The sequence below is a fragment of the Peromyscus maniculatus genome, chromosome 10, assembly GCF_049852395.1.
Source record: "Peromyscus maniculatus bairdii isolate BWxNUB_F1_BW_parent chromosome 10, HU_Pman_BW_mat_3.1, whole genome shotgun sequence".
Classification (NCBI taxonomy): domain Eukaryota; kingdom Metazoa; phylum Chordata; class Mammalia; order Rodentia; family Cricetidae; genus Peromyscus; species Peromyscus maniculatus.
In genome coordinates, this window is record NC_134861.1 from 82,309,801 (window position 1) to 82,322,679 (window position 12,879).

A 12,879-nucleotide genomic window follows, 5' to 3' on the forward strand; every position below is an offset into this window, starting at 1 on the left:
TCCATTATATATATATATATATATATATATATATATATATATATATATATATATATGCAATTTTAAAGTGTGGAATTTTGGTTTTACCAGGCACAGGCATCTCGAACAAGTTAAATCTTCATAATGTTAGAGGCCTTATAGAAAGCATCCATGTGATAAATTCAGCATCTCTACAGGAAGTACATGAAAGGAAATAAAAAAGACAGTGTTCTAGGTATGGCAGAAGGTTAAGAGCAACATTCAGAAGCACTAGAACTTTTGAGAGCCTAGCTATTCTTGAAGGACATCAATGCAGCCAATGACTCAGATTATAAACACCTGCAGAGCAATAGGAGTTGAGTCTATAAATGTTACCAAATAGTTCTGTCACAAAAAGCCAGGAATCAGGTGGCTCCACAAAGTAAACTGTGCATGGAATAACCATGTGTTTTTGTAGATGTAAGAAAGCTGAGATCTTTAGATTCATCAGCAGAAATGACTAGCAGGTCTTTCTGAAGTCTTCATCAAGAACACTCACTAAATTGGCATGCTGGTGCACGCCTTTAATCCCAGCACTTGGGAGGCAGAAGCAGGCAGAGCTCCAGTCCAGCCTGGTCCATAGATTGAGCTCCAGGTCAGTCAGAACTACACAGAGAAACTCTGTCTCAAAAAAACAAAAACAGCAACAAACAAACAAGCAAACAAACAAAAATTACTAATGGAGACTTTTAAATGTAGTATTTTACCTATGAGTAATTTGCATCAATACGTACATTAGAAATTCCCATCCTTCATTACAACTTCAGTCTTACATTTGAGATTTAGGACAAAATGATTGAATATTTCAGTTAAAATAAAAGCTTGATATTTTAAGAGATAATACAAATGATAGAAATATCAAGTTATTTGAAGCATACTTAGAGACTTCTAGAATTGGCTATTATTAAAGGTGAGTGTATACGACTTGATAGTCAGAGATTCACCTCACCCCTTTATTGATTCATCAATTATTTTAAAACTTAGTATGCAAGGCTATTATTCTATGTGCTTGACTTATGTCAGTGAGTAAAAGTCAGTTGCCTACAAACATGGAGTTTAATTTTATTTGATGTGAAAACAAACTGAAAATAAATATTACATCCTTCACCACTTGATCAAGCTACAATATGACTGACACTTATTTTGCTTCACAGTTTGAATCTTTGCAAATGGGTACTATTTTCTAGTGAGATGTCCCTAGTCCCTGCAAATATGTCGCCACACAATAGTAAGTAAGGTACTGCAGAATGATCAGCCCTAAAGGGAACAGATATCACTCATCCTCCCTTCCAGATTCAGGGATCATTGGGAGCAGAATGTAAAAGCCAGAGGTAGTTGGTGAGTACAAGGAAGCATTGAATTCTTCACAAAGAAGGGGGTGGCAAATATGAATTCATAGATATTATGACAATATGCATAAACCTCCCACAAGTCTGAGCCAGGCCAAATTCTAGCATGTAGAGGGAGTTGGGTACATGATACCATCCTGAGCCCTGGAGACACGGCAATTGTTAGGTGCTGGGAGAATAGGGTGCAATTGTCTCTAAGAGTGTAGCCCCAGCAAGCAGACCATGCTCCAGTGGAAGAGCACACATTAAAGAATATCTAGGCACCACAAATTGGTCTTGAAGAATGTCAAAAGGAAATAAGACTTTACAAAGTTGGGCGATAAGGAAAGGAGAAGGATCTGGGAAGAACTGATGGACTGGTGGAGGCAGCTGAGTATGATCCAAACATGTAAGAAACTCTCAAACAATTACTATGAGCTAAAAAAAAATGTGATCCACCGCCATCTGGCCTGCTTCATTCATAAATGGCTTATGTTTATAACTGTATTACTCAACTAGTGCTTTATTGGGAAATCACCTGTTGTGTGATATTTTGATTGTATACTGACAAATAAAGCTTGATTGGAGTCAGAGGTCAGAGATAGCATCGAGCTGACCAAATTTAACCATAGAGGTTTGGAGGACTATAGACAGATAGGAAATAGGAAGTAGTAAGACAAGGCTAAGATGATCTCAGCCCTTTTGGAAGAAGGGATGGTGAGATAAGAGGTGACTGGTGGCTGCTTCTCTGATCTTTCAGGTTCTTACCCCAATATCTCATTCCTGGTTTTTATTTACAAAGAATAATTAGGTAAGGCTTCATCTGGTGCCCAGCATTTGGGCCTTGCTAGAACACATGAGAGTGTGTCCAGCCAGCACAGTTGCTCTGTGGTCCAGCAGAAGCTGCTGCCTTCCCAGGCATGGACTCTTGATCTGCTGCTGCCCTCCCAGATCAGCTCTGCTTGGCTTGCACAAGCCCTGGAGCAAGTTTTGGTTCCACCACCTTCTGTGTTTGTGCTGTGTTGCTCTCCATCCTCCCAAGCCCAGCTCAGGAGAGCACTAGAGAAAAATCTAGTGCAGCCTACAACAACCCTCTCAAACCACTTTGGCTCAGTGGGGACAAGTGCTGGACCAGAGTCTGGTGTTGGCTTGGGTGTGCTGAGGCAGCTGCCTTGGTGCCACATCTTTTCCATCTGCTGGTCAAACATCATCGCTGCACCTGAATACCTTTCCACCACCCAACCTTCTGAGGATCATCATGACAACTGGTAAAGACACTTGGGAACTTTTAAGGGGTAAACTTGGCTATGAAAGAAAGAAAGAAAGAAAGAAAGAAAGAAAGAAAGAAAGAAAGAAAGAAAGAAAGAAAGAAGGAAGGAAGGAAGGAAAAAGAAAGTGAGAGAAAGAGAGAAAGAAAGAAAAAAAGAAAGAAAGAAAGAAAAGAGATTGATTTATATATAATTTATATGGATGATATGTTACTAGCTGGTTTAAATGTAGATAACTTAGAGAAAATGTTTGAAGAAGTAAAGAAAAATTTTCCTTGTTGAGGATTACAAATTGTTCCTGAAAAAAAATATAAAGAGGAGATTCTATTAATTACCTAGAATATAAAATAGGTTTACAAAAAATTAAACCACAGAACATATAAATCAGTAGAGATCAATTATGAATTCTTAATGATTTTCAAAAATTGCTGGGAAACATTAACTGGCTATGGCCCACAATTGAATTAACAACTCAAGAACTAAATAATTTATTTCAAACGTTACAAGGAGATAAGGACTTAAATAGTCCAAGAATTATCATCTGAGGCTGAAAGAGAATTGACTTTGGTAGAACAGAGTTAAAAAATTAAAGACCTATGTAGAAAAGTCTTCTGAGATGATTCTGAAAGGAAAATTAAGATTTAATGAATTAGCAGGAATAGAGCCAGTAGAAATTTTACTACCTTTTACTAATGCTGAAATTTTCTCATTATAGGTAAAAAAAAAATGAACATTGTCAAAGAGCTTGCAATAATTTTTTGGTAAAGATTAGCAACAAATATCCCAAAAGAAAGAGAATTCACTTTATAAAATGAACTAACTGGATCCTTCCTCATATTGTACGGGGAACACCAATTTCTGGAGCCCCTACCTTCTATACTGATGCGATCAAATCAGGAAAGAAAGGTTATAAGTCAAGAAATTTAAGTAAAGTGACTCAAAGCCCTTATGATTCTGCTCAAAAGTCAGAATTATATGCTATTTTCATAGTATTATTAGATTTTCCAGAACCTGTTAAAGTTACTGAATCTCAATATGCAGAAAAAGTTGGTTTACATATTAAAATGAAACTAATGAACTTATTCCAGATGATTCAGAATTGACTTTGTTATTTATTCAATTACAAGAAAAAGTCAGAAATATATAAATATATATATAAAACACATATCAGATTCCATATGGGTCTGCCAGGCCCTCTAGCACAAGGTAATGATGAAATTGATCAAATATTGCTAGCAAAAGTGCAAGAAGCCTCAGAATATCATAAGAAACACCATGATAATAGCAACAGTTTGAAAAAAGATTTTTTCATTACTTGGGAACAAGCCAAGGAACTTGCAAAGAAATGTCCTACTTGTCCCTTGGGTAACCAAAATCTACTACCTGCAGGAAGTAACCCAAGGCATACTCAAAGAAATGAGATTTGGCAAATAGATGTGTTTCATTTTGCAGAGTTCAGAAAATTAAAATATGTAAACTATACCATAGATACATATTCAAGATTTCATTGGGCAACTGCTTTGGTTGTAAGAAGGCTGATTCTGCAATTACACATTTATTAGAAGTTATGGCCATCATGGGATTACCTGTACAAATTAAGACTGACAATGTGCCAGCATATGTCTCTAGTAAAATGAAACAGTTTTTTACATAATACAACATAAAGCATATTACAGGTATGCTACATGTTCCTATAGGCCAAGCAGATATAGAAAGACCAAAACAAACTCTAAAAGATATGCTTAATAAATAGGAAGGGGTAATAAAGACCTCCAGAGATAGACTGCACAATACTTTATTAACTTTACATTTTCTAAATGCTAATGAGAAAGCAACAACAGCTGCAGAGAGACATTGGATAATAGAAAAAACTGTTGAATTAAATCAGCTTGTATACATTAAAGATATGTTGACCTTAGAATGGAAACCAGGATATGTGTTACATTGGGGAAGAGGTTTTGCCTTTGTTTCCACAGGAGAAGAAAAACTATGTATATCATCAAAATAGATAAAGATTAGACTCAAACAAGAGAAACCTCTTTATTAGAAGAGGCAATAGTTCATCAAACATTATGACCATTCAATCTAAACTAACTTACAAATGCTTTTCATTTGATCAGATATAACTTACCACAAGGGAAACTCTCCAAAGTTATGGTTGGGGCAGGGTTTTGTTTTTGTCTTTCCAGGAGAATGAAGACATCCAGCTAAGGAATCTGAAGACCTTTGGACAAGTGAGACATCTGAAGAACAATGAAGAATCATCCAGAGAAAATATCCCAAGTAAAAGAGTAAATTAACCTATTGATATATCACATTTCCAAAAGGAAAATTTTCATCAGTCCTTCCAAATGTTTGTTTCTGCTGTTCTTTATAGACATATAATGCAAATATCTTTTTGTAGCTGGCTTTGGAGTTGGAGCATGGCTCTCTCCTTTTCTAAACCCAAGCATGATTGTTAAAGGAAAATCCAAAATCTCTGTCTCATGTCAGAAGAACCACCTTATATGGATCAGAAGAAAAATCAAAATTAAGGGACTATTCTATTGGCACTAGTTTCATAATTCTTGGTTTTATTTTAACTCTTTATAACTTTTCTTCAGGTACAAATATTATCTAAAATTTTATTATATATATATATATATATATATATATATATATATATATATATATATATATATAAAACTTTTATCACAATATTATATAATGGTCCTATAGAGAACTAACTAATTCTAGAAAAAGACTCCATCTGTCTTAATGTATAGGATATTGGGTTTGAGTCTCTACCACATAACTAGGAATTAAGTTTTTGTACTCTTAATGTATATCACAAATTATGGTCCTTTAACATCTTTGATATATGCTGCATAAGACATTTAAAAGGTTTAAGTTTTCTGCAGTGAACCATGACCATGCCTAACAGTGACCTTGGAAGTCTCCAAAAGGAGGATGGGGCCCCATAATAATAGTTCCACCTGGATAAGCAGGCAACATCACAGAAAGATCAGCTTTGGACTACAAACTCCTCAGGACAATTTCAAGGTGTCTAGCTGAGATGGTCCAGCCTTACAGACTACTCTAGCCAGGACATGAGATAAGCCCTGTACTTTCCCATTACACAGACACCGGACAACAAATGATACAGCTAGCTATCCCAGGACTTGACAATTATCACATTTTCTCAGGGTCCTCTAAAGATGCCATTGCCCCTAGACAACAGAAAGTAATTTTAACAACACAATGCCTATATTCCTAAGAGGTATGGTGGTAGGTTTTGGGTCATTCAGTGGGTTAGGATATTTGTCACTGTTTAGGGGTGTTGGTTACAAGTTGTTATTGGCAATGGTCAGGAAAAAAGCTGAGCAAAAGAGATTAGATTCAAGGATCTTATTCTGAAAAGAAAAAGGGGATATAAAAAATTGGTAGGATAAAAGGGTAGATTACTGAATCTACTTTTAAACCAAAAAATAATTGCTAGTCTTAAATATTTTACATTGGTATGGATTTTTGTATATGATACCAATTTCAAGTTATTTTTGTTATACTGTTCATGTTTCTACTCTTGTTTAAGATATTTTTGTATATTAATACAAATTTAATGTTAATTTTGTTAGAATCTACTATGCATATGTTTCTACTGTTTTTCAAGGTATTGTACCTATACAACTCATTTAAGAATGTAATGTAATTTCTAGTCCTTGAAAGTTATTATTATAAACTATTTAGGATATTAAAGAAATGCAAGCTAATAGTTAGTCATCTATTACAATCAAAGTTTTAGTCACATTAGGTACATTTTCAAGGTCAAAAAAGATATATTTTAGATAGACAGGTGGTCTTCAATCACTTCAGAGGTCTACAAAATATGGCATTTAAGATGTTTTAATAGCATAAGATTTTTTATGAAATTGAGACATGTATGTTCCTGGTGGTACCAATCTACTTCAGAGAGATGATGGTCATTGAAGAAACTCCATATAGAGTTTTCTTTTGTTGTAGCAAAACTTAGCCACTGCCCAAGAAAGTGCCCTTGCCTCAACTGCTGAGAGTGTACTGCTGTGGTATGTCTTTCTGTATGCTGTGAATATGTGTTGCTATCATAGATTGATAAACAAAGGTGTTTGGCCAATGGCAAGTCAGAATAAGTACACTCAAACTGAAGATGGAGATGGAAAAACAGGGAGTCAGAGAACATGCTGCAAGCCACCCAAGAAGCAAGATGTGAAAGAACTAGTAAGCCATGGGCCATTGGTGATTAATAGATATATTAATACATAGATTAATAGAAATGGGTTAATTTAAGTATAAGAGCTAGCTAGTAATAAGCCTGAACCATCAGCCAAACATTTATGATTAATATAAGCCTCTGAGTGATTGTTTTAATAGTGGCTACAGGACAGGGCAGGGTAAAAAAGCCTCTGGTTACATATGGTAACCAACATTTGGCAACTGAATTCAAATAAAACCTGAGAAAGCTTTTTAAAAGGTTCTAAAACAGAGCCAAGATCTGCTTCCTAGTTCACATCTCTCATACAGGCTGCTGTATAGAAATGTGTCCCTTGGCCACAGCATGGTAGAACTACAACATGGCAGATTCCTGCTGGCTCACATGGGTTGTGGTACAAGTTTATGCTGTGTGGAGGGTTTAAGGCTTTTGATAAAAAGGGTAAAAGATACACAGTATAAAGAGGTCCAGACAGAAACCTCTAAACAGGATCCAGTATGTTGTACAATGTGCATAGACTTAAGAAATAAATAAACAGGATATAGACAGTTATAGAAAGGAATAAATAATTTAAAAAATAATATAATAAAGTATTTAAAGAAAGAAGTAAAATAATAAAGAATAAGCCATGAAGAGATGGAAAATGCACAGGAAGTCTGAATCCTGTATATTATTGTGTTGATTTGGAATTTTTGATGGCTGATGAGCAAGAGACAGCCACTGGGAGACATGGGATTGTGAGAAAGACTGATGAAATATACCAACTTAAGTATTTTAAGAATGCCTTAATTTTAAAGCAGAAGTAAAAAAAATGTATTTGTAAAATGGAATTTAAAAAGTTCATTGCTTTGGAGAAGCAGTTTTGCTTTTGTTTCCACAGGAAACAAGAGGCTGTGGATTTGTTCTAGGTTAAGACAGACCAGGTTTGATCATGCAAAACTTCCTGAACCTTGGCAGGTGATACCTATCAACAAAGGTTATAGATGGTCTTCCCAGGAATTGGCCATTATCTCAAAATTTCTCGGTATCCCCATAAGATTACCAGTGCCCTCAATCAACAGGAAGTCAGCTAAATAACTATGCTCAAACTCCCCGAATATTGTTTATGAATGTTTGTTTTCATCTAAGGGGGGGGGGTGGTTATCAAAAAAAACAGTAAATTATTGAATCTACTTTAATCCAAGAGACAAGTGTTAACCTCAAAATATTTTGACAATGGTATGAATTTTGGCTTATTGAATAAGTCAATTTTATTATACTGTATATATATTTCTACTCTTGTTTAAGGTATTATGCTTATGTAGCTCATTTAAAAATGTAATGGATAATGAAAAATACAGATTAATAGTTAATCATCTTTAATAGTCAAACATATAGCCATATTAGTTACGTTTTCTAGGTATACAGAAATATATGTGAATTAGATAAGTAGTCTTCAAACTTCAAAGACCTACAGAATATGGCATTTAAAATGTTTAAGACCTTTTACTTCTCTCGACAGTGAGACACATCTGTTCCTGGCAGTACCAATTACTTCAAAGAAGATGATGGACATCAAAGAAACTCCTTATGGAGTTTGTTTTTAATGTGACAAAGCTAGCCATTTGGACAAGAAACTACTCTTGCCTGCACTGCTTGACAGTATACTGTATAAACTGGACATGCAGGACCCACAGGAAAGTGACTGCAAAACTTTGCCCAAACAAGGTAAGATGGTCCTTCAGGTGCCTGCTTCACAAAAGAAACTGCCAGACATTCTGCAAGATGCAGGGGAAAGCAACTTATGGACTTTGCCAAAATAAGCAGGACAATCCTTCAAATTTCCTGCTTCACTGAAAAGTTTGCTGGATACTCTAGGTCTATAGACTGAAGATGGAGGTCCCAGTTTTACAGTAGAACATGATGTGATTGTCCAGGCAGCCAGATGTCTCTGTCATTTCTAGAGTTTTGTAAGTTGCTTGCAATGCACTTCTTGTTTATTCAGGTAATATTATATCCTTTTTGGGTCTTTGATGGAGTTGAAGACTAGATAATTATAATTACAGTTTTCCTTAGTTATGATAAAAAAGTTAAATTAAATATAAAACTTTAAACTCACCAGGATAGGATAGATAACTTAATATATTCTTTAATTTTGTCAAATACAAATAGACTAGATATTGTAACTGTAATTCTTACTTGATAACTGTTTTGTTATATGCAATTTTACTATGTTAAAAAGAAAACCTTCTGGGCAGAGACATTCAGGCCCAGTGGCGGCCCACAGAAGTAGACGGGCCCAGCGGCGGCCCATTGAGGTAAACGGGCCCGGCGGCAGCGGCCGACAGGGACATTCAGGCCTGGCGGCAGCCGGCAAAAACATTCAGGCCCAGCAGCGGCCCATAGAGGTAGACAGGCCCGGCGGCAGAGACAAGCAGACGCAGGTAGGCCTGCGGCGGCGGCCCGCGGAGGTAGACGGGCCCAGAAGCAGCCCGCTGAGGTAGACGGGCCCAGCGGCGGCAGCCGACAGGGATATTCAGACCCAGCGGCAGCTGGCAGAGACATTCAGGCCCAGCGGCGGTCCACAGAGGTAGACGGGCCCAGCAGCGGCCCGCTGAGGTAAACGGGCCGGGCGGCAGCGGCCGACAGGGACATTCAGCCCCGGCGGCAGCCGGCAGAGACATTCAGGCCCAGCGGCGGCCCATAGAGGTAGACAGGCCCGGCGGCAGAGACAAGCAGACGCAGGTAGGCCTGCAGCGGTGGCCCGCGGAGGTAGAAGGGCCCAGCAACAGCCCGCTGAGGTAGACGTGCCCAGCGGCGGCAGCCGACAGGGATATTCAGGCCCGGCGGCAGCCGGCAGAGACATTCAGGCCCAGCGGCGGTCCACAGAGGTAGACAGGCCCGGCGGCAGAGACAAGCAGGCGGCAGCCGGCAGAGACATTCAGGCCCAGCGGCGGCCCAGAGAAGTAGACGGGCCCAGCGGCGGCCCGCTGAGGTAAACGGGCCCGGTGGCAGCGGCCAACAGGGACATTCAGGCCCGGCGGCAGCCGGCAGAGACATTCAGCCCCAGCGGTGGCCCACAGAGGTAGACAGGCCCGGCGGCAGAGACAAGCAGACGCAGGTAGGCCTGCGGCGGCGGCCCGCGAAGGTAGACGGGTGCAGCAGCAGCCCGCTGAGGTAGACGGGCCCAGCGGCGGCAGCCGACAGAGATATTCAGGCCCGGCGGCAGCCGGCAAAGACATTCAGGCCCAGCGGCAGCCCACAGAGGTAGACAGGCCCGGCGGCAAAGACAAGCAGACGCAGGTAGGCCTGTGGAGGAAGACGGGCCCAGCGGCAGCCCGCTGAGGTAGACGTGCAGCGGCCGACAGGGACATTCAGGCCCGGTGGCGGCCCCCAGAGGCAGACAGACCCAGCGGCAGCTGACAGGGACATACAGGCCCGGCGGCGGACCGCAGAGGTAAACAGGCCCAGGTCGGAGACAAGCAGACACAGCTTGGAACAGGGATGCCCCTAACCCCAACATCTGGGGAAGAAGCTATCTCCGTGGGTCAGAACCAGAACAAATCTGAACACTCCGTCTGAGGACAACCCAGGGCCCAGCTGCTGATCCTGTGAAACCCAACAACTTGGAGGTGTTGGTGAGACTACCCTGCTCAGCTGAAACCCATCTGGGAGAGGATTCAGATGCCTACAGTTTAAAGTCTGAAGAAACAAGATCAGCTGAGGAGTTGACAAATGAACAAAAAGTGACCTGAGAACACAGAAGAAGGCGCTACCCAGACACCAAACCAGATCAACAGAATCATAAGTATATAATTCACCGATCGAAATCAGCTGCCCCTGAAGAAATAGCCCAAAAGCACCAATTTAACCAAGAACCCCTACTAAACCAAGACTAAAAATTAGAACAAGAGAAGCACTCTCAGACACAGACACCACCTGCACCTCACAGAGGAAGAGATGAGTAGGCGCCAGTGCAAAAATACAGGCAACAACATAAAGACCTATATGGCAACATCAGAACCTAGTGATTCTACACCTGCAAGACCTAAACATACCATGACAGAAGAAACAGAAGAAATCAACCCTAAAAATGACATTAAGAAGATGATAGAGGCCCTTAAAGAAGAAATAAAACATTCCCTCAATGAGGAAATAAAAACTTTCCTTAAAGAGGAATTGAAAAACTACCTTAAAGAGGAAATAAAAACTTTCCTTAAAGAGGAAATAAAAAACTCCCTTAAAGAGGAAATAAAAACTTCCCTTAAAGAGGAAATGAAAAACTCCATTAAAGAGGAAATAAAAAACTCCCTTAAAGAAATGGAAGAAAAAACGAACAAAAAATGGGAAGAAATCAAAGAAAGCCAAGAAAAAGCAATTAAACAGATGAAAGAAACATTCCAAGATCTGAAAAATGAATTTGAGACAATAAAGAAAACACATGCTGAGGGAATGCTGGAAATAGAAATCCTGACAAAACGAACAGGAACTACAGAAACAAGCATAACCAACCGATTGCAAGAGATGGAACAGAGAATCTCTGACACTGAAGACACGATAGAGAAAATAGATTCGTCAGTCAAAGAAAACAATAAAGACAAAAAAGTCCTAACACAAAACGTCCAGGAAATTTGGGACACCATGAAAAGACCAAACCTAAGAATAATAGGGATAGAAGAAGGAGAAGAATACCAACTCAAAGGCACAGAAAATATATTCAACAAAATCATAGAAGAAAACTTTCCTAACCTAAAGAAAGAAATACCTATGAAGATACAAGAAGCTTACAGAACACCGAATAGGCTGGATCCAAAAAAAAAGTCCCCTCGCCACATAATAATCAAAACACTAAACACACAGAATAAAGAAAAAATATTAAGAGCTGCAAAGGAAAAGGACCAAGTAACATATAAAGGCAAACCCATCAGAATAACACCAGACTACTCAATAGAGACTATGAAAGATAGAAGATCATGGACAAACCTCATGCAGACACTAAGAGACCATGGATGCCAACCCAGACTATTATACCCAGCAAAACTCTTAATCACCATAGGCGGAGTAAACAAAATATTCCAGAATAAAACCAGATTTAATCAATACCTGTCCACAAACCCAGCCCTACAGAAAGCACTAGAAGGGAAAATTCAACCCAAAGAAGCTAAACACATCCATGAAAAATCAAGCAATAGATAATCCTACACCAACATACACCACAGAAGGACAACACAACACAACCAAAAAAATAACAGGAATTAACAATCACTGGTCATTAATATCCATCAATATCAATGGTCTCAACTCACCTATAAAAAGACACAGGCTAACAGAATGGATTAGAAAACAGGACCCATCCATATGCTGCATACAAGAAACACACCTTAACTCCAAAGACAGACACTACCTCCGAGTAAAGGGCTGGGAAAAGGTTTTCCAAGCAAATGGACCTAAGAAACAAGCTGGTGTAGCTATCCTAATATCTAATATAATAGACTTCAAAATAAAATCAATCAAAAGAGACCAGGATGGACATTACATATTCATCACAGGAAAAATCCACCAAGATGAAGTCTCGATTCTAAACATTTATGCTCCAAATACAAAAGCACCCACATTCATAAAAGAAACACTACTAAAGTTTAAAACGCACATCAAACCCCACACATTAGTAGTGGGAGATTTTAACACACCACTCTCACCAAAAGATAGATCTACCAGACTGAAACTTAACAAAGAAATAAAGGACCTAACAGATGTTATGACTCAAATGGACCTAATAGATATCTACAGAATATTCCATCCTAACACAAAAGAATATACCTTCTTCTCAGCACCCCATGGAACCTTCTCAAAAATTGACCACATGCTTGGACACAAAACAAATCTCAACAGATACAAAAAAATTGGAATAACCTCCTGTATTTTATCAGACCACCATGCCTTAAAGTTAGAACTCAATAACAACAAAAATTATAGAAAACCCACAAACTCATGGAAACTGAATAATACCCACCTGAAACATCAATGGGTCAAGGAAGAAATAAAGACAGAAATTAAAGAG

General features: G+C 38.9%; 1 long non-coding RNA gene across 2 annotated transcripts in view; it reads left to right on the forward strand.

Moving 5' to 3' along the window:
• The window catches only part of LOC121820936 (uncharacterized), a 36,472-nt gene that overhangs the window by 17,713 nt on the left and 5,880 nt on the right, over positions 1 to 12,879 (forward strand). Inside the window, exons 3-4 of one of the 2 annotated variants that reach the window (XR_013042977.1) lie at positions 4,804 to 4,905; positions 8,341 to 8,546. This is a non-coding gene — a long non-coding RNA (uncharacterized LOC121820936). The remainder of the gene's footprint in view (positions 1 to 4,803; positions 4,906 to 8,340; positions 8,547 to 12,879) is intronic. The other variant, XR_013042978.1, reaches the window with a different exon arrangement.